Raw genomic sequence first — 6,588 nt, forward strand, 5'->3', positions numbered from 1 at the left:
TAATACTACTTTTTGCAAGGATTGCAAAGTGTTTTATGGAGCTGGATATTAACAACAGGGAAAGAAACGAAGCTGTTAAATTTCTTGGTCACAGCAAAAGACAGTGGCATGGTTAAGAGACGAACCCAGTTCTCATTCCCCCACACTTGTGCTTTAACCTTCACTGCCTCCTTTCCTATCCTTTCTCCTCGCTAACCTTTGCTTTTTATATCTATTTGTGTTAGTTTATGGCTTATTTTAAAGTCATTTTGGTGTGGGGAGGTGTCTTATGTGCTCTGAAAGCAAAGCCTGAAAAAAATCCATCTGCCCAGGGGGAGGGAGTGATGTGAGTGTGTGTATGCCTGCACCGGTAGAAAATAGGAATTGATAAATTGACATACCAGATCCAACGACTAATCCAGTCTCCTGTTTCCAACAAGGGCCAGTACCTGAAAGCCTGCTGTGGGAAGTGATGAAATACAAGAGGGAGAGCTTGATGGGGGTCAGACAAACAGAGATGCACACACTACGTAAAGAGCAAGTCTAGGCTGAGACGTGAAAGGAGAAGAATAGCTAAAAGTATAGATGCAGCAGAATTAGAAGACACATACAACATTCTTTGCTAGAATGTGTGATGCCCAGAAAAGTGAAGGAAGCATAACAAAGGCAAGTTACATTTTTAAAGCATGTTAGATCATTAAATGCACTACCCAGGAAATAGAACACAACTGTTGTTCCTTTAAATTGCAACAGGTGTGACAGCACAGGCTCATTCTCTACCGGAGGGACTCTTGTACACGGTAAGAGCAAATGATTGTGTAACAGACACCTAGCAATGTAGCCTTTACTGGCCTACCCAATGTGCTGTCACAGAACTGCACGGCTAATTGAGATCTGACTAAGGCACAGCCTGAGATGTGCCAGCCAATGGCAGTAGGCTGGTCTCAGTGCCTGAGGCATGCAGCACGACTGGTGTCAAGGCTGTGGAAGCAAACATGGTAAATCTGCAGCTAAGTGGTCAATATAAGCCGTCAGCCCTACTCTACACTAGAAAAATTACTTGTTGCTGATAAGTGACAGCCCCAATTCAGGTGAATGCTGCCTTAACACAGACCAGAATAAAAAGTGTTCTGCATTGTTTCAGAAAACCATGACAGACTTGCTCTAAGCATGTTTTAACCAGCATTGTCTGAACTGGTTTTGTCCTGCTCTCTATCACAGAGAAACAGTTAATCTGAACCCATTGCTGACACTGCTCATCAGTAACATCTAATTTTTATAATGTAAATGAGCCACAGAGACTAGAATGGGAAATTCAAAAGAAATGTCAAGGCGCACAATGCTATGTATTCTGTGCTGGAGGTAAAGAAAAAGAAAGTAATAAAAAACCCTGAATATCCAATTTAATTTAGCAGAATACTTCCACTGAATTTCTCTACTAACAGCATACACTGATGTTGAGTCTCTAAAAAGTGAACATGAGTGTAACTGATGATGTCCAGAGTTAAGCCAGAAGATGAATGGTACTCCTAAAACAAGTATTAACAAGCGGTGCCACCAGGATCAATAGGAAGAACAATAAAGAACCCTGGTAGAAAGTGACAAAAGAAAATTGCAGTGTCTTTCAGACTTTACAATACAATGAAGAAAACAAGGTGCTATAATATTCTAGATCAGAAATACACAAAAGAATTGATTTTTAAACAAAGCCCTCTAAATAGATAATAACTATGTAATGTGTTGTATGACCTCTTCATGAAGATACCTGCACTTTTATGGTGCTTTACAAACCATTAGCTAGAGTCAAACCTCTTTAAAAGTGCACCAGATTAACTTAAATCAATTTAAAATTGATCTAGGCCAGTGGGTCTCAAACTTTTCACAGACCACTTGAAATTTGCTGAGGGTCTCGGCGGACCACTTAATGATCCTTTCCAAATGTTGTTTGTACCACTAGCTAACTATTGTAAAGTGCTTTGGATAAAAGCATTATATAAAAAAAACTGAATTAACGTTTTTTTGTTCTACAAAAAGAAGCACACAGCTCATATTTTAATATCAATAGTCTTCCCTTTCTAATGCAATGGATGTGCCCCCACCACAGCAGCCCCCAAGCTGGGGCTGGGAAGGAGGGGGCTCTCTCTCCCTGGCAGCCGCAGCCCCCAAGCTGGGGCTGGGAAGGAGGGGGCTCTCTCTCCCTGGCAGCCACAGCCCCCAAGCTGGGGCTGGGAAGGAGGGGGGGCTCTCTCTCCCTGGCAGCCGCAGCCCCCAAGCTGGGGCAAGTCGCCTCTTTCTCTGGCTGCCGCAGCCCTGCACATCCCAAATGCCCCCCCGCCCCTGTTCTTGCCTCGCTGCCCCCTCCCACCTGCCCCCATTCCCCCCCAAGACCACCACCTCACCTTACATGTACGTCTTCTCCAGGGTCCAGGCACCTAATTAGTGGCGCAGTTTGAGACCCTCTGATCTAGGCATACAGTGGCAAACTGCCACCATAGACACCCTTAAAATGAACTGATTAAAGCAAGGGTTAAATCTGGTTAGGCCAGTAACATACTGATGCAAGGTAAAAACTGATGTCGCGCTAAGGTGCCCCATTTTAACTAGCCACGTCTCATTACATCGGTGCACTGAGGCGTGGGCGTCCTACTGCAAATTACTGGGGTTTGTAACTGAGCAACTAAGTGAAAAGAAAATGCATCACAACATAACCCAGCCTGGCCAGTCCAGGCTCTTCTGGGGTAGATGCACTGCAGCAAGGCCATTGGTACATATTACAAAGTAAGTAGGAAAAACCCTCCCCAGTGGACACAGGTGAGCTGTTCGAAAGTGAGAGAGTTAAGCTCCTAACTCCCACCCACTTTCAAAGGGATTTAGGCACTTGAAAAAATCCCACCTCAAATTTTTGATCAGAAAAAAACCCTTCGTAGTATTTGTATTATATTAGCATGTGGGAGCAGTACCCCATCGTGATAGGCACTGAACACACACAGAACAAGAAGACTATCCCTGCTTTTATTTCTCTCCCTCAGCATTCAGGACAACACGATTCTCTGCCCCCAGCTCCACCTTACCATGTCTTTGGTTTGCATGGTTCAAAACTGAACTGGGTGGTAGCGGCTGGGAGTCGCCCCTTGTAAAGCCAGATGTAATTATTTATTTTGGGAATAAGAGCCCTGTTGGCCTATAGAGAGGAGGAAGAGGAAAATGAATCTGGTTTTTAATAGAAGGCAATCCAGGAATGATGGTGACCCTCAAACTGTGCAGGGCTTCACTTCCACTGACAATTAGGAGCCAGTGGGCATTTTGAAAGCAGACAGTTCTTTATGGACTTCTCTATAGCAGGATGTTATTTGGCAGCCTCTTTTGAAGAAGACATTTTCAGTTATGGCCCAAAATGGTACTTCACCCGTGCACATGGTGCTAAATAATTGTAGAGGACCCAATTTTAATGTAATTGTAACTCCAACTAACACCTTTACTTATAAGTTCTCTGAACATCTATTCTGTCCTTAAAGAGTAAGTATTCTAAGTTTGGAGAGAATACGCTGTATTCTACCTACGTAACAGAGCAGTAGAATCCAAAACAACTCCGCCTTAGCTATGGGACTATGAGTTGTGCTTTCCTAACACTAGTAAATGAACAATAAAGGCTTCCTTCTATTTTCATTCGCCACCTTAAAACACATGCTATACCAATTTGTAGATGTACACCTCTCTGGAATAGCTGTGAACAAGGTAACTTACAATAACTGGTCTTTACCATTTTGTCTATTATTGCTTTGTATAATACCAGCCATGTGCTAAATGCTTTGTGGCCCAAGCACCTGGTCTTGATACTTGCCCATACAGCTTCTAGTGCAATCATTAACCCCATTTCTATAGTCACTAGCCTAACACAGTGTTGGAGGGCCTTTTTGAAGCTTTAAGCTATAAAAATAATTAAAGGCTACTCATAAGGTTATTTACTTCATTGCAATCCCATCAAAATAACCTAGTGAAAACACTTTTACCAGCAGTTTCTATTTGCTGCCCCATGTGATGCCATTATACAGTCTATCCACTTTCAACAACTATTTGCTCCATGACAGTGAGACCCCCCGCTCACTGGAAAAAGTGTGAAAGGATAAAAGACCCCCCCGACCCACCCTCCCCACACACACTCTCCACCCACCCACCCTCTGTATTTGGCTGACTTCCAGAGTCCCCATAAAAAATAAGCTGATGCTGTTAACTTGTCATCTCACTGACCGTACTAATCCTATTTCGATTCAGGGTGGCGGTTGGCAATATGTTACCAAGATGGTTAGCTTCGTTCCTAAGTAACATGCTTGCTGTTTATTTTTCTCATTAGGACCAACATGCATTGTCTGGCTTCACACCCTGTTAACAGCTAACATATTCCACCAGAGGTTTTATTTTTGCAGTTGGAGTAGAGCAGCGCCAACATTTTTCCTTCAATATTCATGAAGTTTGATCCAGAACGGCACTAGCTTCCACACAGAGCAGCAATCAAAGCAATTGGAAAGACTGCGCACTTACATGGGGCAGCGTGCTCTAGTGCAGCGAGCTGGGACTCAGGAGATCTGGTACAGCCACTGCCTTGTGGTGTCTGATCTTGGACATCACCTCTGTACCTCAGTCATCTCATCATGAATAAGCAGAATGGGTGAAGGTTGTGGTTGAAATTTTATGTCCATGCAAGGTGCTGCCGTTGCGTTGCATGCACCCCAGGTAAAAAACAGTGGGCATTTTAATTACAAAAAATTGTGACCACATTCAGCGCTGGACATTTGCAGGAATAATTTAAGGGGGGGGGGGAAGGAAGGGAGGCCCCCCCACTACTTTGCCAAGGGAAACGTATCTCTTTACAAAGCCCACCCCCAAATTCCATACCTGGCCCTTGGCCAAAGGACCAAAAAATAGAGGGAATGCTAGTCCAATTCCAGCCTCAGCAAGAGCTCCTGAACTCCTCAGACCGCCATTTAACGAGCAGATAAAGAAAGCAGCAGTGTTTTGCCATTAAGAACTGTACCAACACTGGCTCACGGAACAAGGTGGTCAACAGGTGCCTTTCTTTTCCTGAAGCCTTACTGAAATACCCCCATCCAATGCCCCCGTGCACGTGGACAAGGGACCTGCTATGCAGATAGCATCAGGCACAAGTGGAGCCAGCACTCCTCGGTCCCTCTCTGCTCAACACCATGAGGAAAACGCTCTCCTTGGGTTTTAGACCACAAGGGGCTTTCATGCAGATACATAATCTTCTCTTCAACTCATGCAGAAAGCAAGAGTTATAGCTGGCAAGCGCTGGTCGCGGATGCCCAGATGGTGCTGCTGGCGCCGTTTCACTCACTGAAATATCACCTGGTGACTGGCAGCTTTGGACTGATTAGATAGTTAACCTCTAGTTGTCGATCAGTGACAACAAGGGAGAAGAGGGTTCAAGAAACTAATATGCAGCAAATGCATAAGTGGTAGCCTTGAGCCTATACAATTCATGTGGCCTCAAAGGGCCCTATTCCCCCTGGGCACAGCCTGCCTCTCAGCTCACAGCCCAGCCGCTGTCCACTCCATCTCTGGGGCCAGAGGGACACTGGCATCTCTGCTGCGCACAATGACCTCCAGGCTACCAGCGGCAACAAATAGGAATTCACTACACCCTGAAACGCAGGAGGAAAATGACCGGGACTGTATATACACGTTACGTCACATACGGCCCTACAAGACCTAGACCAGGTCCCTACCAGCATTGAATGGGGGGGCTCTAATGCCCCATTGTCAACAATAGGAAAAGGCAGTACATGGCCGTGTTATTACAGCCTGTAAAGCATGTGGACAAGGGGGTTGAATTACGTTTGCAGAGGCAGCCTGAATTCTAGCATTTCGATTGCTTGATTTTTTTTTAAAATGTTCTTTTAATATTGTTTTGTGTATGTAATTCAGTGTAGGTTGTGATATGTCCCTCATGGCCACAATATCAGAGGCAGAGCTGGCATTAGGTATAAGCAGACGAAGCAATTGCTTAGAGCCCAGAGCAGCTCAAGGGAGCCACCTCTTAATTATTAGTGTGTGTTGGGGGAGGGGGCGGGAAATATTCCTGCTTGGGGCCCGCAACAAGCTAGCACCAGCACGGATCAGGAGGCAATGGAAGTTAGTTACACTAACATAAAACTGACGTAATTCCACTGACTTTAATAGTTGCTCCAGCTCTGCACTGGGATAGGAGAGACCAGCATCCCAGTCCTAGTTTCAGCTCCGATCCAGTATTTTGTCAACTCCTTGCAGTGATAGAGTGCATGAGAAACAGAAAGAAAGGAGTCACTTCCCTTTACTAGACCCTTAAGAACCACAAAAGACATTTCACAGCTCCCCTTTTACAGGAGGAATGAAAGCAGAGCAATACCTTTTCTTCCAGGTAGTTTGGCTGTATTGTTGCCAAGAGCAGGTACCAATACTCCAGTAATGAGCGGCAGCAGGATGTTGAGAATTATAAGAGCATTTGGGCCACCTGGAAGGCAGTCAGTATTCAATCTGCTAACTAGATGAGCTCAACTCTGAGTTTTTGATGCTGAAGGTCAGCTCACTGCTGGATGCAGGATAGGCTTGTCT

Source organism: Mauremys mutica, chromosome 19 (assembly GCF_020497125.1).
Source record: "Mauremys mutica isolate MM-2020 ecotype Southern chromosome 19, ASM2049712v1, whole genome shotgun sequence".
In the NCBI taxonomy this organism is placed as follows: Eukaryota; Metazoa; Chordata; order Testudines; family Geoemydidae; genus Mauremys; species Mauremys mutica.